The sequence below is a fragment of the Triticum dicoccoides genome, chromosome 6B (assembly GCF_002162155.2).
Source record: "Triticum dicoccoides isolate Atlit2015 ecotype Zavitan chromosome 6B, WEW_v2.0, whole genome shotgun sequence".
Classification (NCBI taxonomy): domain Eukaryota; kingdom Viridiplantae; phylum Streptophyta; class Magnoliopsida; order Poales; family Poaceae; genus Triticum; species Triticum dicoccoides.
The window spans coordinates 643,652,155-643,665,889 of NC_041391.1; positions in this window are offsets into that span (position 1 = coordinate 643,652,155).

Consider the following 13,735-nt stretch of genomic DNA (forward strand, 5'->3'; position numbering starts at 1 on the left):
GGAGAGCAAACCTCCCACTCGGGGGCTTAGCTGCTGCCCAGTGCTCGCCTAAGTTTATAAAATCCTACCGAGTGGAGAGCAAACCTCCCACTCGGGGGCTTAGCTGCAACCCAGTGCTCGCCTAAGTTTATAAAATCCTACCGAGTGGAGAGCAAACCTCCCACTCGGGGGCTTAGCTGCAGCCCAGTGCTCGCCTAAGTTTATAAAATCCTACCGAGTGGAGAGCAAACCTCCCACTCGGGGGGCTTAGCTGCAGCACAGTGCTCGCCTAAGTTTCGAAATCCTGTCGAGTGAAAAACTAATCTCCCACTCAGAGGCTTAGCTGCAGCGCAGCGCTTCCCTAAAACATGGCGAGTACAAGTCGATTGCAATTTGTGCTCCGTCCCTACCTGCAAGAGAGCATCACAGACACTAGTATATATTCCAACCCAAGGATGATGATTGTTCGAAAGCAGAAGCAAACATATTCAATGGCAAACCAAGTTCGGATAGCGTCCTACGAATCCAGAAGCGCTCAGGCATCAAGCCTGTTAAGGTTTATCGGTTTCAAAAATCACTCGGCATTCTGAGGCAAATTCAAAGCATCAAGCATAGAAGTTTTTTACCCCTCCTGCGGAGGGCTGGAAGGCGTGACAAACTCATCCAGGTCGATTCCATCTGCGATCCGAGTGGCAGCGGCGATGAAGGTCTCCATGAAGGATCGGAAGCCATGCTTCTTGGTATTGTCCACCTTGAGAGCTGCCAGCTTGTCTTCTCGCGCATCCTTGCAGTGGACGCGGACAAGAGATAGAGCAACGTCGGCACCGCACCTGGCAGAAGACTTCTTCCATTCTTGCACTCGACTTGGAACTTCGTTTAGTCGAGTCATCAGAGACTCAAGATCATTCTGAAGTGCTTCTCCTGGCCAGAGCGCCGTGTCGATGCGTGACGTCGCAATCTTCAGCCTTGCAAGATAGTCAACAACGGCAGCAACGCGAGACTCGAGTCGGAGCACGCTCATGGCAGTTTCATCCTTCACAGGAGAATTGATGGGATCCAGGCTCGTCTCCAGTCGACCAGTCTCCTCCTCCAAGTTCTGGCAGAACTCTGTAGACACAACCCCAAAGTTAAGGCAGCAGTTTGGTGGCGAGGTCAAGATTAAAAAGCCTGTCAGATACAAAGGGTTACCTTCAAGCATGAGGAATAGCTTCTTGGCGAGTCCTCCCAGATAAGCCTCCAGATCATTCTTCTTTCCCACCAGTTCGCTAGCTTTGTCACTCAGGACCATCTTGTCATTCTTCAGTCGAGTGACCTCCTGGTTGGCCATGTCGAGAGCAGCTTTAAGATTAGTGTTTTCCTCTTCAAGTTTGCTGACCGAAGCCAACTTCTCTTCTGCAAGTTTTGTCTTGTCCGAAGCCGCTTTTTGCGCCTCGGCGAGGTCAAGGTCCTTCTTCTTCAGAGCATCCCTCAGTTTATCTGCAAAATCACAATAAGATCAGACTCGGAGAAAGGCAAGAAGCAAAGACAGTCGTCAAGATTCTCACCAAACATACCTTTTGCCTCCTCCTTCGCCTTCGTGAAGTTCTCCTGGACGAGCTTCAGATCAAGTTCGAGTTGGATATGCTTGTTCTCCAATTCAGTGTAACAAGCTGAAAGCTCGCAAGATTTCTGCAAAAAAACAATCGACAGACGTCAAAGATAGGTCACTTCTGAGTGACTAAGAGAAAAATTGTAGTATTTCATAGACTACAGCTGAATCTAAACATTCAACTGTAGTCTCGGGGACTACACCCAGTGGGTGCACTCAACGTGCCCTCACTAGTTCTATCAGCTAGACTCAAAAAAAGAGAGAGTGTGTGTGTTCTTCAGACTATAGTCGACTGCCAGCAGTCGACCACAGTCTCGGGGACTACTCCCAGTGGGTGCACTCAGCGTGCCCCCACCGGTTTATGATTCCATTCGACCAGATCGAGTGAAGACAGTAATGAGAAAAAAGAAAAACTCAAGACATAAAGACTATAGTCCACTGCCAGCAGTCGACCATAGCCTTGGGGACTACACCCAGTGGGTGCACTCAGCGTGCCCCCACCAATCCAGATTCTCAATCGACACACCCAGTGGGTGTACGACAGATACTAAGATTTTCAGAAAGAAAAGTTTTCGGATAACATATCCTAACAGAACAGGCAGTGATCGACCAACCCGAACATTGCTCTAAAGGGCTGAACTGGCGTCATAAGCTGCTTGACTGGCGTCTCGGATCGCCTTCACTTGCTCCATCATAACCCCCGCCTGGCGTATAGCTTCTTTAGCAGCGCTTGCTTGGTCTTCAGGGACGTGGTGGGTAGAGAAAAGTGAAGGCTGGCCAGCACTCGACGACAAAGGGTGAGCACTCGTCAGCGGCACCGCAAAGGATATGGTTGGCCGAGTGATGCTGTCCTCCTCCGCAACTAACGTCTCAGGTGCTGATACGGCCTGAGCTGCCTTGCCAGCAGTCGCTCTCCTATTCCTCCTCTGCCTCAGTGGTTCCTCATCTTCATCATCATCAGGAAGATCAATGATGATATTGGATGGAGCTGCAAAAAAGAGTCAAAGTTAAAAACGAAGATCCCACCGACTGAAAATGAAACTTCAAAGGTCATACCAGGGTTGGAGGTAACGACATCCTCCATTTCTTGATCTTCAGGTCTGGCCAAGGTATCAGAAGTAGCAGCACTGCAGTTTCAGAAATCAGTCGGTCAGCTAACGAGTCGACCAAGAATAGATCCATGAGAAACAAGAGGACACAAGTTATGTCATTACCCAGAAATAGTGGGAATCACCATCTTCATCTTTGGTAAAGCCTTCGTCGGCTTCGACGACACCACTCGAGATTGCTTCGGCGCTTTCTCAGTCGGCGCCTGAGAGGTCGTCCGAGGACGCTTGGTCGATTGCACAACAGACGCGGCCCCCTTGCCACGCTCGACAGCAGGGTCATGGGAAAGCTTGGACCTTCTTTCAGAACGAGAAGGCGCTACTTCCTCCTCCTCTTCCTCCTCCTCCTCATCAGATCCTGCATCCTCATCACCCTCATCGCCATCCGATTCCCACTCCTCCCGACTTTCACCTCCACTTCCTTCCTCCTCCTCGGTCTGCGCTTGCGCCTGTTGGGCATTGAATACAACTCAGTGGTGACCTGAAAGACAACAAACAAGACAAAAGTCGATCGACTGGTCTGCAGCGAAACAGAATGGGTGGAACATGATTACAGTTGGAGATAAGCAGTCATACCTTGTCTGGTTCATAAGATTGGTCGAGTGGCGGGATCCTCCTGGCCCCGCGAGGGTTGTCCTTGTTTCCTGTGATGGCCGTCATCCACCTCTCCAGCGTGACGTCATTGACCTCCTCTGGGTGGACTCGAGTGGTGTCTTCAGTGCCAGAGTATAACCACATCAGGTGGCCGCGGTATTGGAGCGACTGGATGCGCCGTCGAAGGAAAACCTCCAAAAGATCCATGCCCGTCACACCATCGCGTATGAGTTGGACTACACGCTCCATCAACATTTTAACTTGAGCCTTCTCCTCCGGAATTACTTTCAGAGAAGATGGCTTGTTCACTCGACTCATGGTGAAGGGAGGGAGCCCAGTCGACTGCCCTGGCGTCGACCGGTCTTTGCAGTAGAACCAGGTCGACTGCCACCCTCTAACTGACTCAGGAAGGGTCATAGCTGGAAAGGCAATCTTACTCCTCATCTGGACCCCAAGACCCCCGCACATCTAGATTACTTGGGTTCTCTCGTCATTCGGGTTAGCCTTTTTGACCGTCTAAGAGCGACAAGTGAATATGTGTTTGAAGAGGCCCCAATGCGGTCGACAACCCAAGAAGTTTTCGCACAGAGAAACGAAAGCGGCGAGATAGGCAATGGAATTGGGTGTGAAGTGGTGGAGCTGAGCCCCGAAGAAGTTCAGAAACCCCCTAAAAAAAAGATGCGGTGGCAAAGAAAATCCACGATCGACATGAGTACTGTTCAAAAACCTCCGCCCGGTTCCTTATATGGAGTCGCTTCCAAGTGGCTGACTGGTGGACCCGGGTAATCCTGTCAAATTCCGAAACAGTCGCGCGAGGGATACGTGGCCAAGAAGGTGGCGCGGGGATCGAGGCGTCTCTGTCTTATCCCATCCGAGTACCGCGGCCTTCTCCGCTTCGCGCGCTTCCCGAAATTCGGATCCCACTAAATCCGCTAACCGCAGAGAAACCTGTCAGACGGAAGATCTCCTGCGATTCGTCGCTCGGAGATCTCCAAGTGTAGAAAGATCACTCGACCTACATCCAGAATGGATCAAGGCGATTGAAAAATAAGTTGATACCGTCACCTACGGTCAGTTGATCCAGAACAAGTCGTACTCATAGCATAGAAAGAGGAGTCAGAAGAATTCTCAACTCCTTCCTCACTCAAACCTCGATCCATTCGGGGGCTAATGATGAAGTCATGTACCTAGGGTAGAGTCATGAACCTGTCCCAGGTACCCTCCCCAAGGACATCTACAGAAGAAACCGTCTTCCAGTCGACCGAGGGAGATTCCACTCGACGGACTGGAAGACACTCGACGAACTTGAAGACACTCGACCATGAAGACTCACTCGACCACCAGGAGTTCAAGATCTACTCTGTATCCAAATGGTCTGTAATTAAGTAGTCTTTATGGTCATGATGACACTTTATGCCAGGCGTTACCGCTAATTCCAGGCCTTAATGTACTTTAACTCTCTGCTACATGGGCTGGCTGGGGTCTTGGCATCCTCTATATAAGCCACCCCCCTCCACTGGCAGAAGGGTTCGCACCCCTGTAACTCTTACGCATATAATCCAGTCGACCGCCTCCGGGCTCCGAGACATAGGGCTGTTACTTCCTCTGAGAAGGGCCTGAACTCATAAATCTCTTGCGTACACAACTACTCCATAGCTAAGATCTTGCCTCTCCATACCTACCCCCTATTCTACTATCAGACTTAGTACCACGACAAGCAGGTCGCGCAGGAGCCCAACGGGCAGCCAACGACGGGCGACTTTGAAAGCCAGAGGAGGATGAGACGTGGATGGGTTAGAGGCGGAGATCAAGACGGGGGCAGAGACGAGTGACGGGTCAGTGACGCGGTGAAAAAACTGCAGGCTCGGACGGCACCACAGTGGCCGGCAGCTCGCGGCGGCAGCCGAGGCTGCAGCGGGTGGCTCATGGGGAGCGCGAGGGCGGCTCAACGCCCGACGACGGAGCGACGTACTGGCAGCTTGTGAAGACGGCGCACAGCAGTGGCAGAGGCCTGCATAGACAACAAGCCGGTAGTCGGCGGACCAACTCGCCGAGCGAAGCTGGAAGGGCGGCCGAGGTCGCAGCCACTATGGCGGAGGAGCAAGGTAACTTGAGACGATGGAGGAGCCAAGAGGCGGGCCGCGGCGTGGAAGACGGTGATGACTCAGGAGCATACGCGATGCGGTGGAGGCAAATTGGGGCCATGCTGGAGACGGGTGACTCGGAGCATAGGCTTGGATGCGGGAAGGCCGCAGGAGCCGATCGGAGTGGAACGGAGCAGGCCACGGTCACAGCGGCTCAGGCGCAACCATGGCGGCTTAGGCAGGACCACGGCGGCTCAAGCGCGGGGACGGGGACGGAGGAGCAAGGCCGCAGGGTGACTTGTGGAGGCCGACGACTCAACAGGGCCTGCGGTTAAAGCGGCTTGACCCTGGAGTCATGGACGGCGACGGGCGCGGACGCACGACCGGGTAGTCGGGGCGCGCAAGAAGGACTCGCGGCCGGAGTAACATCACCCGGGCGGTGCAACAATGCGGGAGCGGCAGCTGACGCATGCACCCCAGCGAATCTGCGCAATGGCGACTCAGGCAGGCACGACGTGTGAGGGCGCTCTGGCGCTCTGGCGGCTCAACAACAGCGCGAGGTGAAAACCGGGGTGGCTCGTGGCAGCGGCAAGCCACCGGTGCCCCTTGAATCTTGATATGGGGCTTGAAGCGGAGGTGTCTTGTCACGCCAGCAAGCCCGTGGTGACGATGTTGGAAATATGCCCTAGAGGCAATAATAAATTAGTTATTATTATATTTCCTTGTTCACGATAATCATTTATTATCCATGCTATAATTGTATTGATAGGAAACTCAGATACATGTGTGGGTACATAGACAACACCATGTCCCTAGTAAGCCTCTAGTTGACTAGCTCGTTGATCAATAGATGGTTACGGTTTCCTGACCATGGACATTGGATGTCATTGATAATGGGATCACATCATTAGGAGAATGATGTGATAGACAAGACCCAATCCTAAGCCTAGCACAAAGATCATGTAGTTCGTATGCTAAAGCTTTTCTAATGTCAAGTATCTTTTCCTTAGACCATGAGATTGTGCAACTCCTGGATACCGTAGGAATGCTTTGGGTGTACCAAACGTCACAACGTAACTGGGTGGCTATAAAGGTGCACTATAGGTATCTCCGAAAGTGTCTGTTGGGTTGGCACGAATCGAGACTGGGATTTGTCACTCCGTGTAAACGGAGAGGTATCTCTGGGCTCACTCGGTAGGACATCATCATAATGTGCACAATGTGACCAAGGGGTTGATCACGGGATGATGTGTTACAGAAACGAGTAAAGAGACTTGCCGGTAACGAGATTGAACAAGGTATCGGTATACCGACGATCGAATCTCGGGCAAGTACAATACCGCTAGACAAAGAGAATTGTATACGGGATTGATTGAGTCCTTGACATCGTGGTTCATCCGATGAGATCATCGCAGAACATGTGGGAGCCAACATGGGTATCCAGATCCCGCTGTTGGTTATTGACCGGAGAACTTCTCGGTCATGTCTGCATGGTTGCCGAATCCGTAGGGTCTACACACTTAAGGTTCGATGACGCTAGGGTTAAAAAGGAAGTTTGTACGTGGTTACCGAATGTTGTTCGGAGTCCCGGATGAGATCGGTAACATACTGGGACCACCGGGAGGGTCCCGGGGGTCCACCAAGTGGGGCCACCAGCCCCGGAGGCTTGCATGGGCCTAGAGTGGAAAGGGACCAGCCCCAGAGTGGGCTGGTGCGCCTCCCACCCTTGCCCAAGGCGCAGCTAGGAGGGGAGAGGGGAAACCCTAGGCGCAGATGGGCCTATAGGCCCACCCTAGGGCGCGCCCCCTCTCTCCCCCTCTTGGCCGCCCCCTCCAAGTCCCATCTAGGGCTGGCCGCCGCCCCTAGGGGTGGAAACCTAGGTGGGGCCGCAGCCCCCTCTCCCCTTATATATAGTGGAGGCATTGGAGCAGCCCAACACATGAGTTTCCTCTCCTGTTGGCGCAGCCCTACCTCTCTTTCTCCTCATATCTCGCGGTGCTTGGTGAAGCCCTGCTGGACTACCACGCTCCTCCATCACCACCACGCCATTGTGCTGCTGCTGGATGGAGTCTTCCTCAACCTCTCCCTCTCTCCTTGCTAGATCAAGGCGTGGGAGACATCACCGGGTTGTACGTGTGTTGAACGCGGAGGTGCCGTCCGTTCGGCACTAGGATCTCCGGTGATTTCGATCATGACGAGTACGACTCCTTCAACCCCGTTCTCTTGAACGCTTCCGCTTAGCGATCTACAAGGGTATGTAGATGCACTCTCCTTCCCCTCGTTGCTGGTTTCTCCATAGATAGATCTTGGTGACACGTAGGAAAATTTTGAATTTCTGCTACGTTCCCCAACAGTGGCATCATGAGCTAGGTCTATTGCGTAGATTCTTTGCACGAGTAGAACACAAAGTAGTTGTGTGCGTTGATTTTGTTCAATATGCTTACCGTTACTAGTCCAATCTTGTTTCGACGGTATTTGGGATGAAGCGGCCCGGACCGACCTTACACGTACGCTTACGTGAGACAGGTTCCACCGACTGACATGCACTTGGTGCATAAGGTGGCTAGCGGGTGCCAGTCTCTCCCACTTTAGTCGGAACGGATTCGATGAAAAGGGTCCTTATGAAGGGTAAATAGCAATTGACATATCACGTTGTGGTTTTTGCGTAGGTAAGAAACGTTCTTGCTAGAAACCCATAGCAGCCACGTAAAACATGCAAACAACAATTAGAGGACGTCTAACTTGTTTTTGCAGGGTATGCTATGTGATGTGATATGGCCAAGAAGAATGTGATGAATGATATGTGATGTATGAGATTGATCATGTTCTTGTAATAGGATTCACGACTTGCATGTCGATGAGTATGACAACCGGCAGGAGCCATAGGAGTTGTCTTTATTTATTGTATGACCTGCGTGTCATTAAACAACGCCATGTAATTACTTTACTTTATTGCTAACCGGTAGCCATAGTAGTAGAAGTAATTAGTTGGCGAGACAACTTCATGGAGACATGATGATGGAGATCATGATGATGGAGATCATGGTGTCATGCCGGTGACGATGATGATCATGGAGCCCCGAAGATGGAGATCAAAAGGAGCAATATGATATTGGCCATATCATGTCACTATTTGATTGCATGTGATGTTTATCATGTTTATGCATCTTATTTGCTTAGAACGACGGTAGTAAATAAGATGATCCCTTACAACAATTTCAAGAAGTGTTCTCCCCTAACTGTGCACCGTTGCTAGAGTTCGTCGCTTCTAAGCACCACGTGATGATCGGGTGTGATGGATTCTTACGTTCACATACAACGGGTGTAAGACAGATTTACACACGCGAAACACTTAGGGTTAACTTGACGAGCCTAGCATGTACAGACATGGCCTCGGAACACAGAGACCGAAAGGTCGAGCATGAGTCGTATAGTAGATACGATCAACATGAAGATGTTCACCGATGATGACTAGTCCGTCTCACGTGATGATTGGACACGGCCTAGTTGACTCGGATCATGTAATCACTTAGATGACTAGAGGGATGTCTATCTGAGTGGGAGTTCATAAGATGAACTTAATTATCCTGAACATAGTCAAAAGATCTTTGCAAATTATGTCGTAAGCTCGCGCTTTAGTTCCACTGTTTAGATATGTTCCTAGAGAAAATATAGTTGAAAGTTGATAGTAGCGATTATGCGGACAGTAGAAAGCTTATGTCCTTAATGCACCGCTCAGTGTGCTGAACCCAAACATTGTTTGTGGATGTTGCGCACATCGGACATACACGTTTTGATAACTACGTGATAGTTCAGTTAAATGGTTTAGAGTAGAGGCACCAAAGACGTTTTCGAAACGTCGCGGAACATATGAGATGTTTCGAGGGCTGAAATTGGGATTTCAGGCTCGTGCCCACGTAAAGAGGTATGAGACCTCCGACGATTTTCTTAGCCTGCAAGCTAAGGGAGAAAAGCTCAATCGTTGAGCTTGTGCTCAGATTGTCTGAGTACAACAATCACTTGAGTGGGAGTTGATCTTCCAGATGAGATAGTGATGTTTCTCCAAAGTCATTGCCACCAAGCTGCTAGAGCTTCGTGATGAACTATAACATATCAGGGATAGATATGATAATCCTTGAGATATTCGCGATGTTTGACACCGCGAAAGTAGAAATCAAGAAGGAGCATCAATTGTTGATGGTTGGTGAAACCACTAGTTTCAAGAAGGGCAAGGGCAAGAAGGGATACTTCATGAAACGGCAAATCAGTTGCTGCTCTAGTGAAGAAACCCAAGGTTGAACCCAAAACCGAGACTAAGTGCTTCTGTAATAAGGGGAACAACCACTGGAGCAGAATTACCCTAGATACTTGGTAGATGAGAAGGCTAGCAAGGTCGATAGAAGTATATTGGATATACATTAAGTTAATGTGTACTTTACTAGTACTCCTAGTAGCACCAGGGTATTAGATACCGGTTCGGTTGCTAAGTGTTAGTAACTCGAAATAAAAGCTACGGAATAAACGGAGACTAGCTAAAGGTGAGCTGACGATATGTGTTGGAAGTGTTTCCAAGTTTGATGTGATCAAACATCGCACGCTCCCTCTACCATCAAAATTAGTATTAAACCTGAATGATTGTCATTTGGTGTTTGCATTGAGCATAGACATGATTGGATTATGTCTATCACAATACGGTTATTCATTTAAGGAGAATAATGGTTACTTTATTTATTTGAATAACACCTTCAATGGTCTTGCACCTAAAGGAATGGTTTATTGAATCTCGATCGTAGTGATACACATTTTCATGCCAAAAGATAGAAGATAGTAATGATAGTACCAGTTACTTGTGGCACTGCCATGTAAGTCATATTGGTATAAAACGCATGAAGAAGCTCCATGTTGATGGATCTTTGGACTCACTCGTTTTGAAAAGTTTGAGACATGCGAACCACGTCTATTGGTGTATACGCATGAAGAAACTCCATGCAGATGGACCGTTTGGACTCACTTGATTTTGAATCACTTGAGATATGCAAATCATACCACATGGGCAAGATGACTGAAAAGCCTCTTTTTCAGTAAGATGGAACAAGATAGCAACTTGTTGGAAGTAACACATTTTGATGTGTGCAGTCCAATGAGTGCTGAGGCATGCAGTGAATATCATTATGTTCTTACTTCACAGATGATTCGAGTAGATGTTGAGTATATTTACTTTGAAACACAAGTCTGAATTATTGAATGGTTCAAGTAATTTCAGAGTGAAGTTGAAAATCATTGTGACAAGAGGATAAAATGTCTATGATATGATCATAGAGATGAGTATCTAAGTTACAAGCTTTGGCACGCAATTAAGACATTGTGGAAATTGTTTCACAACCAATACCGCCTGGAACACCATAGTGTGATGGTGTGTCCGAACATCATAGTTGCACCCTATTGGATATGGTGCGTACCATGATGTCTCTTATCGAATTACCACTATTGTTCATGGGTTAGGCATTAGAGACAACCGCACTCACTTTAAAAGGGCACCACGTAATTCCGTTGAGATGACACCGTGAGAACTATGGTTTAGAGAAACCTAAGCTGTCGTTTCTTAAAAGTTTGGGGCTGCGGTGCTTATGTGAAAAAAGGTTTCAGGTTGATAAGCTCGAACCCAAAGCGGATAAAATGCATCTTCATAGGACACCCAATACAGTTGGGTACACCTCCTAATTCAGATCCGAAAGCAATAGGGATTGTTTCTTGAATCGGGTCCTTTCTCGAGGAAAAGTTTGTCTCGGAAAGTTGAGTGGGAGGATGGTGGAGACTTGATGAGGTTATTGAACCGCCACTTCAACTAGTGTGTGGCAGGGCACAGGAAGTGGTTCCTGTGGCGCCTTCACCAATTGAAGTAGAAGCTTATGATAGTGATCATGAAACTTCGGATCAAGTCACTACCGAACCTCGTAGGACGACAAGGACGCGTACTGCTTCGGAGTGGTACGGTAATCCTGTCTTGAAGGTCATGTTGCTAGACAACAATGAACCTACGAGCTATGGAGAAGCGATGGTGGGCCCAAATTCCGACAAATGCTTAGAAGCCATGAAAACCGAGATAGGATCCATGTATCAGAACAAAGCATGGACTTTGGTGGACTCGCCCGATGATCGGCAAGCCATTGAGATAAATGGATCTTTAAGAAGAAGACGGGCGTGGATGGTAATGTCACCGTCTATGAAGCTCGACTTGTGGCGAAGAGTTTTTTCACAAGTTCAAGGAGTTGACTACGATGAGATTTTCTCATCCGTAGCGATGCTTAAGTCCGTCGGATTCATGTTAGCATTAGCTGCATTTATGAAATCTGGCAGATGGATGTCAAAACAAGTTTCCTTACCAGTTTTCGTAATGAAAGGTTGTATGCAATACAATCAGAAAAGTTTTGTCGATCCTAAGGATGCTAAAAGGTAAGCTAGCTCTAGCGATCCTTCCATGGACTGGAGTAAGCATCTCGGAGTTGGAATGTATACTTTGATAAGATGATCAAAGATTTTAGGTTTATACAAAGTTTATGAGAAACTTGTATTTCCAAAGAAGTGAGTGGGAGCACTATAGAATTTCTGATAAGTATATGTTGTAAGCATATAGGGTTATTTGAAAAGTGTTTTTCAATGGAAAACCTGGATTAGGCTACTTGAGCAATAAGCGCCAAGATCTATAAGATAGATCAAAATGCTTAATAATACTTCCAAATGAGCACATACCTTGACATGATCTTGAAGGTGTTCAAGATGGATCAGTCAAAGAAGGAGTTCTTGCCTGAGATGTGAGGTATGAAGTTAAGACTTAAAGCTCGACCACGGCAGAAGAGAGACAAAGGACGAAGGCCATCCCCTATGTTTCAGACGTAGGCTCTATAGTATGCTATGCTGTGTACCGCACCAGAAGAGTGCCTTGCCACATGTCTGGCAAGAGGGTACAAAGGTGATCAAGGGGTGGATCACTAGATAGCGGTCAAAGTTATCCTTAGAGGAATAAGGATATGTTTCTCGATTATGGAGGTGATAAAGAGTTCGACATAAAGGGTTACGTCGATGCAAGCTTTAACACCTATCCGAGTGACTCTGAGTAGCAAACCGGATACCTATAGTGGAACAACCATTTGGAATAGCTCCAAGTGGAGCGTGGAAGTAGCATTTACAATATGACATAGAGAATTGCGAAGTACATACGGATCTGAATGTTGCAGACCCGTTGAATAAAACCTCTCTCACAAGCAAAACATGATCAAACCCCAGAACTCATTGAGTCTTAATCACATGATGATGTGAACTAGTTTAATGACACTAGTAAACTCTTTGGATGTTGGTCACATGGCGATGTGACCTGTGAGTGTTAATCACATGGCGATGTCAACTAGATTATTGACTCTAGTGCAAGTGGGAGACTGTTGGAAATATGCCCTAGAGGCAATAATAAATTAGTTATTATTATATTTCCTTGTTCACGATAATCATTTATTATCCATGCTATAATTGTATTGATAGGAAACTCAGATACATGTGTGGGTACATAGACAACACCATGTCCCTAGTAAGCCTCTAGTTGACTAGCTCGTTGATCAATAGATGGTTACGGTTTCCTGACCATGGACATTGGATGTCATTGATAATGGGATCACATCATTAGGAGAATGATGTGATGGACAAGACCCAATCTTAAGCCTAGCACAAAGATCGTGTAGTTCGTATGCTAAAGCTTTTCTAATGTCAAGTATCTTTTCCTTAGACCATGAGATTGTGCAACTCCCGGATACCGTAGGAATGCTTTGGGTGTACCAAACGTCACAACGTAACTGGGTGGCTATAAAGGTGCACTACAGGTATCTCCGAAAGTGTCTGTTGGGTTGGCATGAATCGAGACTGGGATTTGTCACTCCGTGTAAACGGAGAGGTATCTCTGGGCCCACTCGGTAGGACATCATCATAATGTGCACAATGTGACCAAGGGGTTGATCACGGGATGATGTGTTAGGGAAACGAGTAAAGAGACTTGCCGGTAACGAGATTGAACAAGGTATCGGTATACCGACGATCGAATCTCGGGCAAGTACAATACCGCTAGACAAAGGGAATTGTATACGGGATTGATTGAGCCCTTGACATCGTGGTTCATCCGATGAGATCATCACGGAACATGTGGGAGCCAACATGGGTATCCAGATCCCGCTGTTGGTTATTGACCGGAGAACGTCTCGGTCATGTCTGCATGGTTCCCGAACCCGTAGGGTCTACACACTTAAGGTTCGATGACGCTAGGGTTATAAAGGAAGTTTGTACGTGGTTACTGAATGTTGTTCGGAGTCCCGTTTGAGATCCCGGACGTCACGAGGAGTTCC